The 7409-nt window shown below is 45.7% G+C and overlaps 1 pseudogene; it reads left to right on the forward strand.

Annotated features, from left to right (window-relative positions):
- Nucleotides 1–4115: 4115 nt before the first annotated feature.
- On the forward strand, nt 4116–6315 carry LOC123038704 (cytochrome P450 709B3-like; annotated as a pseudogene).
- Nucleotides 6316–7409: the final 1094 nt, after the last annotated feature.

The following is a 7409-nucleotide window of genomic DNA, read 5'->3' on the forward strand; positions in this document are numbered from 1 at the left end:
GTGATCTGGGAAAAAGAAACTTCATACACAATTTAATTTGCATTGCAAACACCACCATTATTTTGGTTAACCCTCATCAGATTGCTGGTCGAGTACATCTTTTTAAATTAGTACTCCCTCCATCCGGAAATACTCGTCGGAGGAATGGATGTATCTAGATGTATTTTAGTTCTAGATACATACATTTTTATGCATTTCTCCGACGAGTATTTCTGGACGGAGGGAGTATGTAGAAATAACGTTGCTCTTTCAAAAAATGTGAACATGAACTTCCACCAAATTTAAGTGAACTTCTAAAAGGAGCATCGACTACAAGAACTGGTGGTTGCCATCTCTTTCCGCAGTATTAGTCGGCATGATGGACTTTGTTATTTTGCGGGGCGAATGATGGCCATTAATTATCTGCCCGTATGTTAACTGTGTGGATGAGATGTTCAACTCTTGCTACCCGTACTACTCCGTACGTACGTACAACTCTTTTAAATCATGTGGATGAGAGGCCAGCACTTCTGATCCGTACGTACAAATCTTGTCAATAACAGTGTAATACTCCCTCCAGTCCTTTTTACTCAGCGCATAACTACAGACCCGGATAGCAAGGAGGACAGTGTTCTAGTTTTTAACTAGTACTAGTAGTAATTTTCCCATTGCTAGAGTAAAGCAATAGGGAAGAGCTGGGCCGTAATAAATATGCACGCATGATTCTCTAGATCTCTTCGATTGCCTATCCCGTCTCTTGGTTTGTCCCCCCATCAGTGTAACAGTAGGAAGGAGAGCACTTAATGCATGCATGTGATTGGTTGCATGAGAGGCGGGAGCTGCGGGATTGGTTGCAGCCCCACCTCAAACAAAACTAATCGCCCCCTGATTTTCAGGTGGGCCCGCCACTAACTAATCCCCCTAATTAATCCACGTAGTTAAGACACTTTCCAAATTGGGGCTTGTCGGTAAATGAGCGTTGCAACGCTCGCGCGCCAGATAGCGACGCCCACTTCCCAAGTCAGATTTTCATAGCTCCATAAGGTGAATCCATATCTCACTACGTGCATGCAATTACTAATGGAAGTTCGACTGGGTTACAATTTTAGCAACAATATAAAAAAATTTGATAGAAGGAAATGCAGATCAACCCATATATAGTTGCATAAGTTGAATCCATATTCATGCATATGATCATCCTAAAGTAGTACAAATGAGAGTTGGAATTGATTACAATTTAAGCAAAAATACATCAAATTTAAATGGAAGTGTAGTTCACTGCCTCTTGCATGCGTGCTTGACGATAGCAACCCATATATATAGGTAAATTGTTTGGGGCACCTAGGTGCCTGGGCACCTTGATCGGGTCCAACCCGTTAGTACATATTTTGATTTGTATCTTTTTATTTGCATGCAAGACTTTCCATGTATAAAATAGCAGGACATAATTAACATTATCTAATTCAATACCTTCCTTTTATTGCTTTCTATCTCTCATACCTTTTCATGCTGAAGTTTTAGATCGCGTATTTGTGACTATATGCAAAAAAAAATGTATCGTTCCAGTATATTTGTGTGGTCGTATATTTATAAATCAATTGGGTATCATACCAAAAAATTTGTAACTACGTACTTCAAAAATAAATAGGTACGATACCTACGTATTTTTGGGATATGTACACATGCATTTCACCTTGAGGTATGTAGTTGTTGAGAAATATGATGAGTATGCACATACCTACAAATATATTTAATACCTAATCAAAATATACCTAATAAAACTGTGCACATGTATACTCAAGATACCAATGTGTATGTGTTTGTAATTTAATCAAAATACAAAATGTGCACACCGTCCTAATTACCACAGGCTTTTCCCTATTCCCAATGAGTATTATATACCTTCCATCTATGAAACAAGTCAAGACATATGAGACAATTAATCTTGACGCATTAATTCCTGATTTCTCTCTCTCCTATTATGTCTATCAACATGGAACGATGCCATGCATGCTTGTTTTTTATTTCCATGGAAAGGAGTCTTGCCATGCATGTTGCACGGGGCCATATTTCTGGCATTAAATTAGTAATTATGTCATACTTATTTTGAGCAGCAATTTATAATGGATAACCCATTAACAAATATACCCATTACAACAACACACATCTAAATGCAATCTAGTGGTGAAAAGACAAGGAGCCTGGGCACCTAGGTGTCCCAAATGGTCATAATATGTACCTCTTGTCATAATATGGTAATGTACTGACAGATCCATAGACAGAACCCCAAGTGATGGATTACATGAAACATTAACCTAGTGGAGTAACACTTGAAGGGCATAATCATTTTTCTACGGGGAAGGGGGTAATTTTTGGTTGTGTTTCTATCATGGAATGTCAAATAGTCTCTGGAACCACATGCAAGGGTGGAAATCCAGTTTTCGCCGTTTGCTAATCTAAGCTGCCAGGGCTTGTTGAAAGTCCATGTTGAATTCCATGATACTCTTCAATAGCATGAATAAAACCTATAATCTTACCACGGCACGTTTCTATTCAGTTAGTCTGGTAGAGAGAGGTGGTAATTCAAGTAAAAAAATACGAACTACTATTGTCTCTTCCCCATCTTCAGAAAACTGCATATGATAGATTTGAGAGTTAAAATCTAGCATTGAGAAATTATTCTTGTTAGAAATTAATACAATCAATCGTACTTAAAACACATACATATCAGAAAATAATATAGGGACCACGAGAGGTTGTGTGATTTGTTTTTATTCGATGAGCCAAGCACATGTCAATCCGGAGTGAAAGCTAACAGATTCAAAAAGCATAAGCTCATGGATAGGAAAACTTGACGGTGGCTAAGAAGAAGGAGCATCGACTACCAGAGTGGAGGGCTAGAGACAAAGTGTAGAGGGCTAGAGACGAAGAGTTTAGGAACTGTGCGTGCTCGGAGACTGAGGAAGAAATAATAGAGGAAGAAATGCTCCGGAGAAGATCAGGTCGGTCCCGGTAGCGTACATGTGTTGGTATGGCTTTGGTGGGTTGACGCGGCCCGGTCGGGTGATGAACCAGCCAAAGCCCACACATGCTATGTAAAACAACGATTGAATCCAGCGATTGACTCACACAAACGACCGAACCAGACATCGTATAAAACGATTGACCCGTGAATGGAACCAGGGGTCGTATGGAGAACTATGAAATCTTCCACCTTTTATATTAGGTATAGATAATCTTTATCAAACATTTAAATTGTTGACTTGCACGAAAATCAATACATCTTAAATTCAAGAACGGAGGGAGTATGTGACTGTTGGAATCGACCTCAAGACCTCCGGTTTCAAGGCAAAGTTGCGCTAGCCAACTAAGCAATCATATTTTTGAATATATGTGTACGTGTATATTGTATCTTGGGCCCACCTTCTAGTTCATCTGTATAATTGAGGTTGTGCCCCCCCCCCTCTGTAATCATATATACGTGCCTGGTGCACCGATCAATGCATTGTGTTGCACAACCTATTCTTTCCCTTCAACATGGTATTAGACGCAGCACGATTCTAGCCCTAACCGCCGCCGCCGCGCCTCCCCAGCGCCGCCGCCGCCGCACTTTCTAGTCACCGCCACCGCTAGTCGTCGTCTCTCTCCCGCCACCCGCCGCCGCCGCCGCCGTTCGCCGCGCCTCCTGCTTCCGCACCACCCTCCGCACCCCGCGCTACTCCTCCTCTCCCCGCAGCGCCAAACCCTACCCGACCAGTGCCAGACCCTAGCCGCCTCCAACCCGTGCCGCCTTCCTGCCTACCGCTACCCTAACCGCCGACGGCACACCCAGCCGCCACCACCTCTAGCCACCGCCGCTGGTCCGTGCCGCCGCCGCCACTCATCCTCTCGCCGTTGTACTCCCTCCTGCAGCTGCACCAACCTCGTCCCCTCCAGCCGCCACTATCGCACCGGGCCGCCGCCGCCACATCCAGCCGCTGCCGCCCCCGCCATCCCCACCGCGCCGCTGCGCCTCCTCCCCCAGGCGTCGTCGTTGCGATGTCTTCTGCCGCGTCGTCTCTCTTCGGCTACATGTACGCGGACGCGCCGGCTCCCTTCACCCACATCCAGCCGGCCACGCTCCGCCCGCCCCGTTGATGGTCGGCGGCCATGCTCCGCCCGCCCTGGTTCAGCCCTTCGGTGGTCTCACCATGCCGCTGGTTTTTTCGCAGCTCCTTCACCGGCTGCCTCGCCGGCCGGCTCCCCGCTGCCTCGCCCGCCACCTCGCCGGCTGCCCCGAAGTTGCAGTCTCGCCCCGTCACTCGGGCTTGAGCCAGCGTTCATCGCCCGAGTCTACAGTACTACGGCGACGAGTATCTCTTCCACCACTGAGTTGTCCCAGATCCTTGCATCCGTAAGAGCAGCCCTTCGTGATCCTCACTGGCTTGTTGTGATGCAGGAAGAGTTCGACGCTCTTCAGCGGAACCTTACCTGGACACTGGTTCCTCGACCTTCTCATGCCAATGTCAACAGCGGAAAGTGGGTCTTCCGCCATAAGACACGCTCGGATGGTACACTTGAGCGCTACAAGGCCCGATGGGTGGTCTGTGGCTTTCGGCAGCGCGCTTGTATCGACTTCACTGAGATGTTTGCACCGGTCGTCAAACCGGTCACGATCCGCACTGTTCTCCAGCTTGCGGTTTCCCGAGGATGGCTGGTTCATCAGATGGATGTCTCCAATGCCTTCCTTGGCGGCCATCTTGAGGAGCAAGTTTACTGTGAGCAGCCAACCGGCTTCATCGACGCCTCTCTTCCTGGGCATGTGTGTTTGTTGTCCCGCTCTCTCTACAGGCTCAAGCAAGCACATCGCGCCTTGTACCAACGTATCGCCGGGTTTCTTCAGACACTGGGCTTCAACGTTACTTTCTCGGATGCCTCGTTGTTTGTCTACCAACATGGCGACACGACTACATGTTTGCTTCTCGACGTCGACGACATCATCCTGACGGCCTCCTATGCGGCCCTTCTTCAGTAGATTACTCTCCGGCTGCGTGATGAGTTTTCCATCAAAGACCTGGGCGTTCTACATTATTTCCTTGGCATTGAGGTTGTTCGGCGACCCGACGGCTTCTTCCTTCATCAGCAGAAGTATGTGCATGAGCTACTTGAGCATGTTGCATGCTCAACTGCCACCCTGTTGCTACTCCTCTTGACACAAAGGCCAAGGTTTCTGCTCTCGAGGTCTTGCCCACGTCGGATGCTCCGTTCTACCGGTCTATTGTTTGGGCTCTTCAATATCTGACTCTCACCCGGCCGGTTCTTCAGTATGATGTTCAGCTGGTGTGCCAAGGAATTCTATCTGGTGCAGAAAGAGCTTCAGTTTCTTGCCTTCTCCAGTATATTTAATGTTTTGAACCTCATCTCGGGCTTCAGGTACATATTCAATATCTGCAACCTCTTATGTATACCTTGTTCTGTCTTGTAGTTTCAAATCAACAGGCAAACAAAATTTCACAAAGCACCGTTTGATGAATTCTTTTTTTATGAAACAAATTAGGTACCTTCCTACCAGAAATAACCTGAAGATGCATATGCTCGAGAAACAGGTGAGGAGCATACTCATGAACATCATAAAAAGTCGGGTTAACTGCAAGGATACTGTGGGATACGGGAATGACATGCTTGGGATAATCCTCATGCATGCGCACCAGAGCACGTGCAAAAACCCCTCATGAGCATGGACGAGATCATAGAAGAGTGCAAGACTTTTTACTTAGCTGGACATGAGACCACCGCGCAGCTGCTCACCTGGACTATGTTCTTGTTAAGCACGCACTCAGAGTGGCAAGAGAAGCTCAGGGAGGAGGTGATGAGAAAATGTGGCAAGGATATCCATATAGATGACAAACTCAACAATATGAAATTGGTCAACATGTTCATTCTAGAAACTCTCAGGCTATACGGCCCGGACACAAACATCCAGAGGAAATAAGGCTCTAATCTTGAGCTCGGCGGCATCAAGGTACCAGAAGGCACAATTCTGTCAACTCCGATCAAGACAATACACCACGACAAGGAACTTTGGGGCGAGGATGCTGAATAGTTCAAGCCTCAGAGATTCGAGAACGGGGTGGGCAGGGCTGGGAAGCACCCACATGCATTTCTACCTTTTTCTATATGGCCAAGGGCTTGCATTGGGCAGAACTTTACAATGATCGAGGCGAAGGTGTGTTCACGATGATCCTGCAGAGGTTCTCAGTCTCGCTATCCTCGAACTATGTCCATGCACCAATGGATGTATTCACGATACGGCCGAGATACGGTCTTCAAGTGGTCATCAACAGTTTTCAAATCTAGATTTGTGCTTTTATTGGAAAAATGTGTTGCTACCTAACATGGATTGTAGCACGGAACATGCAACTCAATCCATGATTGGCCATTAATAATTCAATTATTTCATCATCTTCAATGTCCCTCGCAAAAAAAATATTCATCTTCAATGTACTACAGCCTCCCCATTACACTTCAATAAAGTTGCTACTTAATGTCTAGAAAATGATGGATTATGCACGTGGGTAGGTTTCAATATACAATCTTTCTTCTTATGGGGAAAAAACTGGCTATGCTTCTCTCTCTCTCCCTATATATATATATATAATTGGCATTATTCTGATCCGACGGACATGTTCCCGAACTATAGAACCCGTAGGAAAAAGTCTATTTTAAACCCTGAACTCGTAGAGGTTCGGCGAAACGAACCCTCAAGTCAAAATCCCGGTTGATTGCACTCTGAACTATACAATCCCGGTCTAAATGGAACCCTGGCATCGTTTGAACCAGTCAATAGGGATTTGTCTGTGTTCTTTCACACACAAAAAACCTTGCTTTATATGTATAATCAAGCAAATGCCCTTGTTTTTCGAATTTGTCCTCCGGGCTCCGATCCTCCTCGAATTCGTCCATCTGGATGTAGCCGACGGAGCTCCGGCATGGATTCTTGCCGTTTCCTTGGGGCAACGTGGTTAGGGTTTCTCATCATGTGATGTGATTTGGTGTCAAGCGGTTCAGATCAATCCAAGGATTCAATGGTGATGATCGCGGCTACAGGATGTTGATCCTTAAGGGCATATGCTTGATGACTTCTGGTTGTCATCGACAAGGTCAAGTCGGCTCCTATAGGGGAGTGGCAACAACGACACATCGGCAGCTTGTTCTGGCGACAGTAGTGATTGTTCGTGGTATTCAAATATTTATTATGTTTGAGATGCTTTGTATTTTTGGTGAATTTTTATAATAGGTCTGATGCTTTCGCAAAAAATATATATATTGTGCCAATCAATCAACAGTGTACTTATTTTCGCGATGGGATCAAGAGTACTTCTTCTTTGTTATGGGATCAAAGAGTGTACTTGATCGAGTCTGTTGTGTGCCGACTAAGGCTAGTTCCATCA

The sequence above is a fragment of the Triticum aestivum genome, chromosome 2B (genome assembly GCF_018294505.1).
Source record: "Triticum aestivum cultivar Chinese Spring chromosome 2B, IWGSC CS RefSeq v2.1, whole genome shotgun sequence".
Classification (NCBI taxonomy): domain Eukaryota; kingdom Viridiplantae; phylum Streptophyta; class Magnoliopsida; order Poales; family Poaceae; genus Triticum; species Triticum aestivum.